Raw genomic sequence first — 11,678 nt, 5'->3', positions numbered from 1 at the left:
GCCAGATTCTTATGGTCGGTGAGAATTGAGACCACAAACATAGCCCCCTCAAGCCAGTGTCTCCACTCCTCGAGTGCATCCTTAATAGCCAACAATTCCCGGTTACCCACGTCATAATTCATCTCGGCAGGCGAAAATTTACGGGAAAAGTAAGCACAGGGATGAAGGCGATTATCAGACACTCCCATCTGAGAAAGCACTGCCCCAATACCCATCTCAGAGGCATCCACCTCCACCACAAAAGGACGCTCTGGATCTGGGTGTCGCAGCACCTTGGCCGATACAAATGCCCTTTTGAGACGGGCAAAAGCCGCTTTAGCCTCACAAGACCAGTGAGCAACATCCGCCCCTTTCTTAGTGAGTGCCACCAAAGGCGCCACTATAGACGAAAATCCAGCGATAAATCGTCTATAAAAATTCGCAAAGCCCAGGAAACGCTGAAGCGCCTTCAAACTAGTGGGCTGCACCCAATCCAGAACTGCCTGTACCTTGGAACCCTCCATTTGGAAACCTTCTGGGGAGATAATATATCCTAGAAATGCGATTTGCTGAACTTCAAATTCGCACTTCTCCAGCTTCGCCCCAAGCCGGTGGTCTCTGAGTTTCTGGAGGACTAAGCGTACATGCTTCCGATGTTCCTCCAGGGAATGGGAGAAGATTAGGATGTCATCTAAGTATACAACTAAGAATCTATCCAAATATTCCCTGAGCACATCATTCATGAAATCCTGGAAGACTGCCGGGGCATTACAGAGCCCAAAAGGCATCACCAAATATTCATAATGCCCTGAGTGGGTATTAAAGGCAGTCTTCCATTCATCCCCCTCTCTTATTCGGATTAGATTGTACGCACCGCGTAGGTCAATCTTAGAAAAAATGGTGGCAGTACGAAGCTGGTCAAACAAGACCGAAATGAGAGGCAGTGAGTATGAGTTTTTAATCGTGATACGGTTCAATTCCCTGAAGTCGATGCAGGGTCGCAACGAACCGTCCTTTTTACCCACGAAGAAGAACCCCGACCCAACTGGAGACTGTGAAGGTCTGATAAATCCCTTAGCCAAGTTCTCCTGAATGTACTCTGCCATAGCCTGAGTCTCAGGACGTGACAGGGAGTACAACCTGCTCTTGGGAAGCTTAGCATTTGGCAACAAATCAATGGCACAGTCATAGGGGCGATGGGGAGGTAGTACCTCTGCAACTTTTTTGGAGAACACGTCCGCAAAATCTGCATAACACCCTGGCAATCCTGGCAAATTTAGCTGCGAGAGCCTGACTGGAAGGCTCAAGCAACTCCTGAAACAATCAGTGCCCCAACTAAGAATCTCCCCAGAGACCCAGTCAAATTGAGGATTGTGGGCCCTTAACCAGGGTAACCCCAACACCAATGGGGCAAAAGTACAGACAGTCACATAAAAGGACAATTTTTCAGAGTGTGTGGCTCCAATAAACAAAGAAATCTGGCTAGTGCAAGAGGTAATTTTACCTTGGGATAATGGTTCCCCGTTTAACCCACAAATCTCAATTTCCGATGCCAAGGGTACTAAGGGAACAGAGTGTTTCAGGGCGAATTGGCGGTCCATAAAAACCCCGTCGGCCCCACTGTCCACAAAGGCCTCAGTCTTGACAGTTTGACCGAGGATCTTCAAGGTCACCGGAATGATAAAAGTTTTCTTGGGAAATTCTGACTTCTGGCCTGACAGGATATTTCCCATCACCCTCAGGCCCTGAAGTTTTCCGGCTTTTCTGGGCATGATACTACCACATGACCTTTATTCCCACAGTACAAACACAACCCCTGCTGTCTCCTCCGCGTCTTCTCACGCTAGGAGAGGCGGGTAGCCCCAATCTGCATAGGCTCCTCAGAAAATTCCTCAGAGTCTGAGGTTCCCTTGGGAAGGAAGGAAATCTCAGTCTCCCTTTCAAGCCTACGCTCTCTCAGCCGTCTATCCACCCGGATGGATAACTGCATGAGCTGATCCAAGCTATCAGGCAAGGGATATTGTACCAGTTGGTCCTTTATCTGGTTAGAAAGACCTCTTCGGTACTGGTGTCTCAGGGCTGGGTCATTCCACTGGGTATCATGGGCCAACCTCCGAAACTCTGTACAGTAAACCTCAACTGGCCTTCGCCCTTGCTTAAGGATCGAAATCTGAGCCTCGGCTGAGGCCGTCTTGTCAGGGTCATCATACAACATGCCCAGTGCCGTAAAAAAAGCATCAACACTTTTAAGCGACGGACAGTCAGGCTGCAACCCATATGCCCAGACCTGTGGGTCTCCTTGTAGCAAGGAAATCACTATGCCCACCCGCTGAATCTCCGACCCAGAAGACTGAGGCCTAAGCCGGAAGTATAGCTTGCAGCTCTCCTTGAAACAAAAGAACTGCGAGCGATCTCCAGAAAAACGATCCGGGAGATTTACTTTCGGCTCCTTAACCCCTGAAGGTGCTGCTGCTGCGGGAGCTCCGCCAGCGGCCTGGGAGGTGTGCATTTTAATGGACAAATCATTAAATTGTCGAGTCAGGACCTGCACCTGATCAACCACCTGTTGCAACGTATTTTGAGGGGTATGCTCCATATTCCCACAAAATTTCAACAGGGGTATTAGGCTGCTGAATATGTTATGCACACCAGTGCCTGCAGGAATATACTGGTGTCAGAACTGTTATGCACTCCAGTGCCTGCAGGAATGAACTGGTGTTTGAACTGTTATGCACACCAGTGCCTGCAGGAATGTACTGGTGTCTGAACGGATAGGTATGCAAAGCAAATGAACTCACAGACAGACACAGAAGGTGATAGGGTAACAAAATACACACAAAGTGAACAGAGAAGCCCAGAGGCTAAGGAACTGGGTGTCTCCCTAGTATTAGTAATGCTCAGATGGGAAAAGCAAGATGTGTTTTAATACGTAGAGAACCCGAAATGCTGTTGCTAAGGGCAACAGCAAAACCCTAAAGGGTTACCAACGGGTGTGGCAGTAAACTCCTTGGTCAGAGATGGAATGATAGACACAAGGAGAGTCTCCACAATCCTAATTCTCACTTGCAGTGCACAGGTTCAGCTTACTGCCACTAAACTGACACCTGACACCTTGCACAGTGAGACAGGATTTAGGCAGGCAAGTCTTAGAATACAGCCGCAAACTTGCTAAGTTCACAGAGTAGTAAAAGAACCCCAGCAAGCTAAACGACTGACTCCAGTCTTACTGCTAGGTCTGGATTGGCAGAGTGTAGTACCAAATCCCCAGGCCTATTTGCAGTAAGCAACAACAAATACAAAGCTACACAGTACTGGCTAACTTTCAGGAACTGACTATCCAACAAAGATTCAGCAGCATCTGCTTAACCTAAGAAGAGGCCTTATAAAGCAGGTGCTGTCCACGCCCCACTCAGACCTCACAGACTGTGGGCACAAAAACCAGCACCGGATCCCCTGCCGTGCACAGAGCCTATAACCACTGCACAGCAAAAGACCCGAACCGGAGTATCAGCTGCGCTCAGGTTACTCCGCTAGCACTTGTCTCCCGGTTGCCATGACGACGTGGCAGCACAGGGCAGGTGACCCTAACATAATGTCCTGCAATGCCCACCACCTGGCTGTGCGGGGAGGGATTGTGCGTCCATACACTCCACGGAGTACTGTAGCGGAGGCGGCAATGAAGTAAAGGATTTTACCGCTGCAGGGGGCTTGTGATGTCAGTGCCTCTCGGCAGCTCTCTGTAGTGGAAGCGGCGTGGTGAACAATGAATGAACCGCTGCGGGAGCTGTATGGCCGGTGCCGCTCATGTGGATGTAATAGAAAGGCTTGTTAGACAGGGTGAGCCGGTCAAAAGAAAAGCCAATGAGGGGTCCTAACGCGTTTCGTCACGCTCCACGTGACTTTCTCAAAGGTGTATCGTACACCACAGGAATTAAGTTCCCAAAGCAGATGTGGTCGCTGTAAGAGAACAGTATTATAAGTGAGAGATCTGAGGGAGACATCTTGTTAATGTTCAAAGGGATTTTATATTAAGGTTTTCAAGGCCAAGTAAATGTCACAAAGATGCCACAAGAGACTTAATAGGAGGCTGTATTCTGTTACTGGGAGTAGAAGATCCTTTGTGTTAATTTAATATCTAGAAATACTGAGTACATCTACTTGGACGTCAGGGACGGATTGGGAATTTAAAGTGGCCCTTGAAAATTCTGAAAGTGGCCCTACAGATGTGCCCTCATATATCCAGCCTCAATACGCCATGCAGATTGAGATGTCTGGCGTGAGTGAGTCACCAGGTCCCATGCAACTCTGCTAACGTTGGGCATCTTTCTTTGCCGAAAAAGCGTCTTAGTACCAATGCAATGCAACTAGGACATAGCAGGAGACTGTGCTGATTAATGTGATATATGACACTTTGTATATTGTGTGTGACTGAGACTGTGGGGGTAGTTCTGAGTTGATTGCAGCAGCAAGTTTGTTAGCAGTTGGGCAAAACCATGGGGGTAATTCCAAGTTGATCGCAGCAGGAATCTAGTTAGCTATTGGGCAAAACCATGTGCACAGCAGGGGAGGCAGATTTAACATGTGCAGAGAGAGTTAGATTTGGGTGGGTTGTGTTCACTCTGCAATCTAATTTGCAGTGTAAAAATAAAGCAACCAGTATTTACCCTGCACAGAAATAAAATAACCCACCCAAATCTAACTCTTTCTGTACATGTTAAATCTGCCTCCCCTGCAGTGCACATGGTTTTGCCCAATTGCTAACTAAATTCCTGCTGCAATCAACTTGGAATTACCCCCCATGTGCACTGCAGGTGGGGCAGATATAACATTTGGAGAGAGAGTTAGATTTGGGCGGGTTATTTCGTTTCTGTGCAGGGTAAATACTGGCTGCTTTATTTTTACACTGCAATTTAGATTTCAGTTTGAACACACCCCACCCAAATCTAACTCTCTCTGCACATTATATCCGCCCCCCCTGCAGTGCACATGTTTTTTCCCAACTGCTAACAAATTTGCTGCTGAGATCATCTCAGAATTAGGCCCTGTATACGGACTACAGAGCAGAGCAGAACTTGTATTGGAAGAAAGCTGCGGCTGCTACATTGTACAGTCAGAGACTCGTGCAGATTTATTAAGCTCGGTGAAGTGATAAAGTGGAAGGTGATAAAGGACCAGCCAATCAGATCCTTACTGCCATGTCACAGGCTGGGTTTGAAAAATGACAGTTAGGAGCTGACTGGCTGGTCCTTTATCACCTTCTACTTTATCACTTCACCGAGCTTAATAAATCTGCCCCTCAGTCACACACAATATACCAGTGTCATTTATCAAATCAATCAGCACAGTCTCCTCGTACGTCCTGTAATTGTGACATAAAAAATGACCGACACTAGGAGATTCTCCTGCGACCTGGCATGGAAAGAGGGTCTGTTTGGCGTGACTGCTGCATAGATGTATGAGGACATATATGTAGGCATGGCCACGAGCAAATGTTGGTGAGGTTTGCACTGCAGACCATTAGCCCTAGTGCTGATAGCAGTGCAGGAAACGCTATAAAGCATACCTCCCAACTTTCTAGTAGCAGCGGCTGGGACCTTTACACATGTCGGAGGAGCATGCCAGAAAAAGGGGGCATGGCCTCATGTGAAGCACAGCGCCTGTGAACCACACTAAGGGCATGCCCAGCACTCCACTCCCAGTCAGTCTCTCCATGGAATAGACGCTGCGCACATGTGCATGGCATCTATTCACTTCTTGCTCTGCTAGGTAGAGCAGTGGGTGATGGGGCCTCCGAAACCCTCCCACCCCATCCGCCCTCTCACTGAGCTTTTCCTCACATGACAAGGATGGCCTGATCTCATGATGTTAGGAGATCCTCCATGGGTCACTCTGCTTGATATGGCAGGCGCCGGCAGACTGCCAGTCATGCAAGTGTATCACTCCTTGCAGGGCCGATTTTAGACCAATTAGGACCCAGGGTGAAAAGTTCTAATGGCATCCCCATAAAAAAATAAAAATTACGTATACTGTTATTTTATGTACACTATATATAAATACACCTTACCTATACGTTGGTTTCTCTGCAGCAGGGAACCTCTGAAGAAATTGATCCTCCCAGGGCAGACAGTGTCTTAAGTCGCTATTCACTATTCATGTACATCACATGTTGGGAGATGCCTCTTTGTGTAGAAATATATCCAATGTCATGATCATACAACAGAGATTCAACCAGATTTGTGGCCTCTGTGTCACCTCCTGTCCCTTGTGCCCCCTCCAGCCTACTGTGTTTCTTCACCATCCTGCCCAAGGTCACTCTAGCCTCCTGCCCACTGTCACTCCAGCCTCCTGTTCCTCCAGCCTCCTGCCCCATCTCTCCAGCCTCCTGCCACTGCAGGCTCCTGTCCTGTCTCTCCAGCCTCCTGCCCTGTCACTCCAAATTCCTGCCCCATATCTCTCAAGCTTACTGTCCCCTATGTCTCCAGTCTCTTATCTCCTGCCACTCCAGCCTAATGCCATGTCACTCCAACCTCTTATCTCCTGTCACTCCTTCCCCCTTTGACTCCAGCCTCCTACCTTGTCTTTCCAGGCAACTGCCCAGTCACTCCAGGCTCCTACCCCGTCACTCCAACCTCCTGTCCCTCTAGGTCACAGCACTTACCCCAGACTGCCGGATGCTGACTGCTCTGCTTCTGATGCGTGTCTGTGGCATACTTCTGCTTTTGACTGGAGGAACTCTCTGTTTCACGAGAAGACAGCCTCTTCTCGCAATGTCAGTAGCTTGGTGCTCCTCCTTGGGCGGGCCACTGACAGGCCCCAGCGAGCTACTTGGCATACGAGAAAAGTGAAGCACTACTGAGGGCTGGCCCCCATGCGACAGGCAGTACCTCATTCCTTGCAGCCCACCGGGGATCTTACCTGGAAGTTACACGCCCAGTCCACCCCTTTTCAACGTCAAGGGTTGTGAGGCTAATGCCATATCAAATGTATCTTTACTACAATCCTAAATACATGGAACTGGCAGAATTTCTGTAATCTACAAGGGGTTTCTCAAAAGTAAGTTTCCCTATTGCAGGAGAAAAACAATGGTTACGCAAGTACACTAGCTTGTGGCTTGGAGTGACGTGGTCTTGCGTTTTGGAGCCGCCACTGCGAAACGTGTCCGACTGCAAAGTGCATTCAAGACCATTTGAACGAGGATATTAGCCGCTCATCAACTGGACGAATATTGTATGATGAACTGAATTTCAACATGGACGATGTCAAGGCTGAGGTGAAATCGTGGCTCCTATCCATGGAAAGTGGCGTCATGTCATGACAAGTGTTTAGCCCTTAATGCTGATTATGTTGAGATGTAGCTTAAAAGTATGTAAATAAATAAAAGAGCCTTTCATTTTTCTTTCCTGGGATAGGGAAATGTACTTTTGGGGATACCCCTCGTCATTTAGATTTACACCAAAAACGCTTTCCAGATTCTGTAATAAAAACATTATTAAAGGAGATTGCACTGTGTACTGGTTTGAACCAACATCAAGTCTTCTTAGTGGCTACAGAAACACTGACACTGTATAGAGTATATGCGAATTCTGCACATGGTAATGTCTGCAGTTTGCAATGCTCCATGTCTCACCCCTCTTACACAGCATCCCACATTATCTAATGAGAACAGTATCAGTTCTTACAGACGCTATAAGGCAGATAAGTGGAAGATGAGCTGTGCGTTACCCGTGTCGCTGCTCTCACTTCCTCTGCTCCTCTATGGGCTGTGGTGTGAGTGGGAATCTGCCGTTGGTATGTGTATGATATACATATAATTCTTACTTGACACTAGCATATATTACATAACGGCACACAATTCAAAGAGACCTTACCACAAAAACCAGATGTAGTATACACCAAAGCCCCTGATGTACAACAGAGACTAGATCAGAACCACTTTAGGAAAAATAAAGAATTAGTACAAACCTCAGTTACAAAGGAAACGGGCGGATCATCCACTGTGGAAAATGCTGTAACCTGAAGAACCTGGGACACAGAAGCACAAAACCACCATAAGCTTCACATCAAACCAAACCAAACAGCCATACACAATAAGAGAGAGACTGACCTGTGCCTCAACCAACACAACACTGTATATCTGCTGGATGCAGCTCCAACTGGCAGCACGCGGGACGGACAGTAGGATCTATGGGTATAAAGAACAGGGGAACATATAAGTAATAGAAGAAAAGGATTTCAGCGACATAATGCAGCGAAACCTGACTGTAACCCTGAAGGTTTGAGATTTATAGCAAGCGACAGTGAACAACCAATTTGGCGAGAAGGAGATTTTGGGCCCAGAAGGATTTTTCCATTAATATTCAGTCTGGCTGGATACAGTGGGTGAGAAGGAGAGTATACATAATCACCACCATGTACTGTAGTGTACAACATAAGAAGATACTGGTACGGAACTTATAGACGTTCTGAGCGCCGCCTCCTGCCTGCATCCCTCCTCATTCCTGTGGCTTTCTCCCAGCACTGGCAACTGGTGCCCAGAACAGTAAGCTGTGGGGGCTGCAGGGGGAGGGGGGGGGGTAGAGAGAGAGGCTGGAGCTGCAGAGCGTTTCTTTAGGAGAGCTGCTTCTATATATGTCCATATAGGAACGTGCACATGTAGTAATGGGTGAACGGTAAAGTGCAGGGGTTTGTGCTTGCTGGAGATGAAGGTGTGGGGGAGGTGATGGTGGGGTGGAGGGGGGGATGATGGGGGAGGAGGCGTGGGAGATGAAGGTGGGGGGGAGGTGATGGTGGGGGCTGGGGGAGGAGGATGATGGGGGAGGAGGCGTGGGAGATGATGGTGTGGGGGAGGTGATGGTGGAGGCTGGGGGAGGAGGATGATGGGGGAGGAGGCGTGGGAGATGATGGTGTGGGGGAGGTGATGGTGGGGGCTGGGGGGGGTGATGGTGGAGGAGGCATGGGAGATGATGGTGGGGGGGAGGTGATGGTGGGGGCTGGGGGAGGAGGATGATGGGGGAGGAGGCGTGGGAGATGATGGTGGAAGAGCAGTAAGCAGACTTTTTGGTGCCCTGTGGTAGAAACAGAATTGGCGCCACCCCCCCATCACCTATTTTTCCTATAGGGACATAAGGCGCATGCCTCGTGGGGAAGGGGCATGACAAAACTGATCCCAGACAAAGCCCATGCACAATACTGATGCCGGGATCCCGGACGGTAACCAGCCGTCGGTCAGGATGCCGACCAACAGGGACTGTTCCCATTCGTAGTTGTCCCCACCGGCCATCAAACCACTGGGATCCCAGCGTCGGTATGGTGACCGGCGACACAAAACCCAACCCATACACACACATGTACGGAACACTGCAAGAATATGGATTTGGATATGAATGCTCTTTACACCACATTCATGCACTTATCTTGAGAGCTCGTTGTTATTTAATTACAATACAATTTATTAAATAACACATTTCAATATACTGCCATAGCCAGGATTCAAACCTATAACCTGTTGCATTCCAGTCAAACACCCTGCTCATTGGTCTATTTGATCCTGCATAGAAACTATGAGATTTCTAACAATAAGAAGCTACTGGTTCTTTGTGAAAAAATAATCAGCATTGCAATTGAGCAGATCTATGTAATGTGCAGACACACATCCAATCCCTAACAGCCACACACTACATAGATCTGCTCAGCTGCAATGCTGATCATGTTTTCAAAGTACAAGGTAAGCTTAAAATAGTCAGAATTCTCTAGCTTTCTATGTAAGTTCTGAGTGAGATGCTGGGCTTTAAAAGGGGGGAAGCTCCAAGTAAAAGTAATGAAAACAGATAATTGACAAGTCCTGCCAACAGCGCCCCCTATCCTGCAGCGCTATGTGTGGTGCACACTCTGCACACACCTAGTTACGGCCCTGGATGGCAGGGGATGATGATGTGGGGGGTGAGGAGGAGGATGGGGAAGGGAGGGCTGCCTATTCAGGCTGTCCTGGGCCCCACAATTTCTGATGTCAGTACTGATCAGTGCTGCAATTTCCGGATGTCGATCCAATACACTGATCGGCGGCCAAAACCAAGACTGACATATACTACATAAGGACACACAACTCAGAAACTTTCCAACAACAATCAGATGTAGTAAGCCCCTGATTTAAAACAGAGACTAGATAAGAACCATTTTAGGAATAATAAAGAATTAGTACAAACCTCAGTTACAAAGGAAATGGGGGGGATATTCCACTGCGGAGAATGCTGCAACTGCAGGAACCTGGGATACAGAAGCACAAAACCCACAGTAAGCTTTACATCAAACTTGACCATGCAGAAAAAAAAAGAAAAAGAAAAATGCAGGTGCACACTTCAAACCCTAAGATTACTGATAATCAGAATAATTATAATAAACTCTACAATTTAACATGGGGTAGTAATAAGGTTTCTGAACATAGCAGTCTACATATTAGAATGGACACTATGAAAGGTAAGTCCTGGATAAATATATATACTGTGTCAGTATTAGGGATGTAGGGACCCACCTGATCAAGGGTCTGGGACTCCAGGTCGACAAAAAAAAGGTCGACACACCTTAGGTCGATGCCAATTGGTCGACACACCTTAGGTCAACATGGACAAAAGGTCGACAGGAACAAGGTCGACATGGAAAAAGGTCGACATGAGTTTTTTATGTTTTTTTGGTGTTGTTTTCTTCGTAGAGTGACCGGGAACCCCAATTAGTGCACCGCGTCCCCTCGCATGGCTCGCTTCGCTCGCCATGCTTCGGGCATGGTGCCTTCGCTCCGCTTCGCTCGGCACAGATTACCGTTCCAATCGTAGTCCACATGGATTGTTAAGTATGAAAAAGTTCCAAAAAAAAGAAAAAAATTGTGAAAAACTCATGTCGAACTTTTTCCATGCCGACCTTGTTCCTGACGACATTTTGCACATGTCGACCTTTTGTCCATGTCGACCTAAGGTGTGTCGACCAATTGGCGTCGACCTTTTTGTTGTCGACCTGGAGTCCGGATACCCCTGATCAAGGTTCGCCTTGCCATGGTAGGAGGGCTCGCACTTTTAGCCAAACTAAGAAGTTAATTATAATAATTCTGATTATTAGTATTGTTTGAAGTGTGCACTGGCAATTTTCTTTTTTCTGCGTACCACTACAAGTCTCGGCATGGTAGTGCCTCTTATTATGTTTGAAGTCAGGGTGTGCAGTCCGGCCCCCCTCCATCAAACCAAACCAAACAGCCGTACACAGTAAGGCAGAAACTTACCTGTGACTCCACCAACAGAATACTGTATATCTGCTGCTGCAATCGGCAGTACGTGGAACGAACACTAAGACCTATGGAAAGAAGAACAGGGGTACATATAAGTAACGTAAGTATGGGTTTCAGCAACATAGTGCATCCCAACATTTTAGGGAAAAACATGACTGCAACCTTGAAGCATTGCGACTTATAACAACTGAGCAGATACAACCTAATTAGCGAAGAGGGGATTTTGGGCCAACATTTACAAAAATGAGAGGCGATGGGAACTCAACTTAAAACCTTACAACCTGGAGGTCTAAATATAGATCCATAAGAAATATAATTGTGTGCACAGTTAAGTATGCAAAACTGAGTAGTATATAAGGCATAATACAAAGACAATTTCGGGTGTGCAAAACCAAAATAGTATGAACCCAAGAATACACGTTATAGG

General features: G+C 47.4%; 1 long non-coding RNA gene across 1 annotated transcript; it reads right to left on the bottom strand.

The window, feature by feature from the left end:
- Positions 1–8,102: 8,102 nt before the first annotated feature.
- On the bottom strand, positions 8,103–11,318 carry LOC134967016 (uncharacterized). Its single transcript, XR_010188769.1, has 3 exons — positions 11,246–11,318; positions 10,182–10,242; positions 8,103–8,161 (listed from the first exon to the last, which is right to left on the bottom strand). It is a non-coding gene; the product is annotated as an uncharacterized LOC134967016 (long non-coding RNA).
- Positions 11,319–11,678: the final 360 nt, after the last annotated feature.

The sequence above is a fragment of the Pseudophryne corroboree genome, chromosome 10 (genome assembly GCF_028390025.1).
Source record: "Pseudophryne corroboree isolate aPseCor3 chromosome 10, aPseCor3.hap2, whole genome shotgun sequence".
Classification (NCBI taxonomy): Eukaryota; Metazoa; Chordata; class Amphibia; order Anura; family Myobatrachidae; genus Pseudophryne; species Pseudophryne corroboree.
Note: the sequence above shows the minus strand (reverse complement) of the source record. Positions and strands in the feature narration are given on the sequence as shown.